Source organism: Eriocheir sinensis, chromosome 30 (assembly GCF_024679095.1).
Source record: "Eriocheir sinensis breed Jianghai 21 chromosome 30, ASM2467909v1, whole genome shotgun sequence".
NCBI classification, from domain to species: Eukaryota; Metazoa; Arthropoda; class Malacostraca; order Decapoda; family Varunidae; genus Eriocheir; species Eriocheir sinensis.
This window is the reverse complement of record NC_066538.1, coordinates 13467227-13472226: the sequence shown is the minus strand read 5'-3', so window position 1 is coordinate 13472226 and position 5000 is coordinate 13467227. Positions and strand designations below refer to the sequence as shown.

General features: G+C 46.8%; 1 protein-coding gene across 4 annotated transcripts in view; it reads left to right on the top strand.

Moving 5' to 3' along the window:
- LOC127005590 (patched domain-containing protein 3-like) overlaps positions 1-5000 on the top strand; it is a 65167-nt gene that overhangs the window by 46223 nt on the left and 13944 nt on the right. For 2 of the 4 annotated variants that reach the window (XM_050874532.1, XM_050874533.1), the window contains exon 3: positions 2141-2419. The exons of the other annotated variants lie outside the window; for them this stretch is intronic. The gene's annotated coding sequence lies outside the window, so the exon portion shown is untranslated. The remainder of the gene's footprint in view (positions 1-2140; positions 2420-5000) is intronic. 4 annotated transcript variants of the gene reach the window in all.

Genomic DNA, 5000 nt, shown 5'->3' with positions numbered 1-5000 from the left:
CCCCCTGAGGAAAGAAAGCCATTAGCTGATAACGTAGAGAGTTTTGTGGCCTGGTTACATGACTGGTTGGTTTACTGCTACTACTACTACTACTACTACTACTACTACTACTACTACTACTACTACTACTACTTCTATCATTCTTGTGTTAGTGTGTTTGTTTATGTTGCTTCTGGCTACCGCTGCTCCTTACGTTACTTTCACTCTCATTATTGTTGTTGATATTCTTATTCTTCTTTTCTTCTTCTTTTCTTCGTCTTTTTTTTATTATTACTGCTGCTGCTACTTCATCATAAACATTATCATCATCATCATCATCATCATCAACAACAACAACAACAACAACAACAACAACAACAACAACAACAACAACAACAACAACAACAACAACAACAACTACTACTACTACTACTACTACTACTACTACCACTACTACTACTACTACTACTACTACTACTACTACTACTACTACTACTATTACTACTACTACTGTTACATGATTGTCTCCACGTCTATTGTTCTCGCCACACACACACACACACACAAACACACACACACACACACACAGAGCGGGGTGCAGACAGACAAATAACACCCCCACACTAAGTAGCCGCTGGTATCTTTATCGCCTCGTACACAAGACGGAGGCTGTGATTATGCGGCGGGGAAGCAAGGGGGAAAAAAGCAGGAGTGGGGTGAGTGACTTTAAAAGAATAATAAGACAGATAGTTGCATGAATTATCAAACAGGCACACAGACTAACAGGCACTGCGATAAGAGGAGATAGATCTAGGATTAAGCTACCAGAAGAAAAAATGGTCGAGCCGTGTTGATCTTTGAAACAATAGCAATAGTAACAATAATAGTAGTAGTAGTAATGATAGTAGTATAGTGTGTTCAAGGCCCGACGTAAAAGTTGCTAGATCGTGTTGAGACAAAGTTCATTAGTCACTCTCTTCAGCAACCCTTCACTCCAAACCACGTCTGTCTTCTCCCTTCCCTTCCCTTCCTCTCCCTTCAATTCACAATTCTTTAAAATCACACCCGTTTCCTCCCCTTCCCTCTCCTTCCCTTCCTTTCCCTCCCTTCCCTTCCCTTCCCTCTCCTTCCCTTCCTTTCCCTCCCTTCCCTCCCTTTCCTGTCCTTCCCTTCCTTTCCTCCCTTCCTATCCTTCCTTCCTTTCCCTCCTTCCTCCTCTCCCTCTCCTTCCTTTTCCTCCTTCCTCCTTCCCTCTCCTTCCCTTCCTTTCCCTCCCTTCCCTCCCCTTCCCTCTCCTTCCCTTCCTTTCCCTCCCTTCCCTCCCCTTCCCTCTCCTTCCCTTCCCTTCCCTTCCCTTCCCTCTCCTTCCCTTCCTTTCCCTCTCCTTCCCTTCCCTTCCCTACCCTTTCCTTCCCTTCCCTTCCCTCCCCTTCCCTTCCCTTCCCTTCCCTTCCCTACCCTTTCCTTCCCAGTTCATTACAGTCACTCCCTTCAGCAGCTCTTCACGCCAAACCATGATCATCTCTTCCCCTTCCCTTCCCTTCCCTTCCCTTCCCTTCCCTTCCCAGTTCATTACAGTCACTCCCTTCAGCAGCTCTTCACGCCAAACCATGATCTTCTCCTCCCCTTCCCTTCCCATGCCTGTTTTTACCCTTCCTTTCCCTACCCTTGGAAGAGAGAGAGAGAGATGGGAGAGAAAGCAAGGGGAGTTAGTGAAAGGAGGACAAGGAAGGGAAGAAAGGACCGAAGGAGAGGGAGGGAAGGAAAATAATGTGGAGGGGAGGGGAGGGGAGGTAGGTAGGGAACGAAAGAGGAAAAAAAAATTAGGAGGGAAGGTTAAAGAAGGGAAGGGGAAAGGGAAAGAAAAAGTTAAAGTATATGGGGAAAAGAAGAAGAAAGAAATTGAGGGTGGGAATAGGAGATAAGGGAGGAATGAAAGGAAAAGGGAGAAATAAAAAAGGGAGGATGCCTGAGGCCATCAACATCACGTTTCCAAGGATCTGTGACTCATTTAGGGCAGCCAGGTAGTATTGGATCCTCCACAACCGCGTGCCTCCACGCGGCCACGCTGGCGGCGGGCACGCCTGGTGTTCAGCCTGTGCCATGGCAGGGCCAATCCATAACAAATGTATGATGCTTTTTGTTGTATTCAAATCCACAGTGAGAGCGGGACTCGCCAATGAATCAGAGGCTACACGTGGCCTCACTGTTGGTAACGCATTAAAACTCCTGTCGGTGCAACAGACTTCCGGGAAAACATCCGGATTGCCCTGCCGGAGCTTGCCGTTGACGGACCTCTTGGTTCCTAGTGCAGCCATGCTGCCTGAAGCCTCCTCAGGTGCTGCTGTACCGAGCTTCACCCTGGTTGCTGCCGACCGATGACAATAATTGCAATGCTGGGGTTGATTTTGCTGATGGTGAGGTCTTGGCCTGGCCTGAGGTGGGTCCCTGCTTGTGCTCATCTACTAAGTAACCATAATTCAGGCAGCCACCCAACTGCATGGTCAGTCAATTAGTTGGGTGGGAAGTAAGAGAAAAGTGCTTCACGGACCCATGATGATATATATATATATATATATATATATATATATATATATATATATATCTATATATATATATCTAGATATATATATATATATATATATATATATATATATATATATATATATATATATATATATATATATATATATATATATATATATATATATATATATATATATATATATATATATATATATATATATATATATATATATATATATATATATAGGTATATATATATATATATCTCCACTACAAGCCACCGACGGAGCCTTGTATGTCCAGACCCGGTAAAAACGGATGACATTTGAGTGGGTGATGGACCGTGTATTATCCTGTCTCGCATTATGACATGACGCACGCATCTGCAGCGCTGCGCCGCAAATCTGTCACACATTAAGACATGATCGGCCAGCGTGCACAGTCCAAGTGAAAGTGAAAAATCATGTCGGGCACCTCCTTGTGGGAAGGATTTGTCATTTGTCTCCCCTTGTAGCACAGCTTGGACACGGCTAAGCCATGGAGCCGACGGAGCTGTGCCGCCGGTACTGTGGTCGGGGAAGTCTATATCCAGCCCGGTGTGGCGGTAAGACTCGTCCCCCTGATCTGGTTTGTCCCATCCTGATCTGCGCATCGCTGAACCCAATCTTTACTATCACAGAGTAACTAAGTGAAGCATCTAAGTGTAAAGAAGTATCAAGGAGGACCTAAAAAGCGATGCAAAGCCGAACAGGTCAAAAGAAGAAGAAGAATATTGATATCCTACAAACATACGTCATCATTTACTTTTATAAAAAAATATATAAGTAAACTTGGGTGGGACAGATCCCGACAAGCACTCGACAAAAGATACGGTACCGTGTCGAAATTCATCCACCCTGTGTATGTAAACAAAGCCCGGACAAACCAAATTGAGGGGACGAGACTTACCGCCACACCGTACTTGTGCCTCTCCGAGTTGTGTGATAGGCAACGCAGTGCAGCTAGAAGGAATTAGTGTTGAATGAGGGAAGGAATAGGAGGGGGATGTAAAAGGGAGAGTCGGAGGAAACAAAAGGAGGAAAGAGAGGAGGAAGGAAGAAAGGCGAACAGAACAGGGAGATTGACTGGAGGCTGAGGAACGGAAGGAAAACTAAGGAAATTGACACATACGGTAGTGAGGAAAGTGTGAGATGAGCACTGGAAGGGTAAAGGGCAAGGGGAAAGGAAGGAATTGGGACAAGAGTAAAGGAGAGAGGAGAATGAAAGGAGGACAAAAGGGAGAGAAAATGGAGTGGAGGAAAAGGTAAGAGGTGCAGACGAGAGAATGAAGAGAGTGAAGGAGAGTGAGGGAGGAGGGAGAGTGTGATTGGAGGAAGAATGACGGAGGAGGAAAAGAGGGACTGGAGGAAGAATGAGGGAGGAGGAAAAGAGGGACTGGAGGAGGAATGATGGAGGAGGAAAAGAGGGACTGGAGGAAGAATGACGGAGGAGGAAAAGAGGGACTGGAGGAAAAATGAGGGAGGAGGAAAAGAGGGACTGGAGGAAGAATGACGGAGGAGGAAAAGAGGGACTGGAGGAAGAATGATGGAGGAGGAAAAGAGGGACTGGAGGAAGAATGATGGAGGAGGAAAAGAGGGACTGGAGGAAGAATGACGGAGGAGGAAAAGAGGGACTGGAGGAAGAATGACGGAGGAGGAAAAGAGGGACTGGAGGAAGAATGACGGAGGAGGAAAAGAGGGACTGGAGGAAGAATGAGGGAGGAGGAAAAGAGGGACTGGAGGAAGAATGACGGAGGAGAAAGAGAGGGACTGGAGGAAGAATGACGGAGGAGGAAAAGAGGGACTGGAGGAAGAATGACGGAGGAGGAAAAGAGGGACTGGAGGACGAATGACGGAGGAGGAAAAGAGGGACTGGAGGAAGAATGACGGAGGAGGAAAAGAGGGACTGGAGGAAGAATGACGGAGGAGGAAAAGAGGGACTGGAGGAAGAATGACGGAGGAGGAAAAGAGGGACTGGAGGAAGAATGACGGAGGAGGAAAAAGAGGGACTGGAGGAAGAATGACGGAGGAGAAAGAGAGGGACTGGAGGAAGAATGACGGAGGAGGAAAAAGAGGGACTGGAGGAAGAATGAGGGAGGAGGAAAAAGAGGGACTGGAGGAAGAATGACGGAGGAGGAAAAAGAGGGACTGGAGGAAGAATGAGGGAGGAGGAAAAGAGGGACTGGAGGAAGAATGACGGACTGGAGGAAGAATGAGGGAGGAGGAAAAGAGGGACTGGAGGAAGAATGAGGGAGGAGGAAAAGATGGACGTGATGAAGTATGACGGAGGAGGACAAGAGGGACTCGAGGTAGAATGACGGAGGAGGAAAAGAGGACTGGAGGAAGAATGAGGAGGAGGAGGAAAGAGGGACTGGAGGAAGAATGACGGACTGGAGGAAGAATGAGGGAGGAGGAAAAGAGGGACTGGAGGAAGAATGAGGGAGGAGGAAAAAGAGG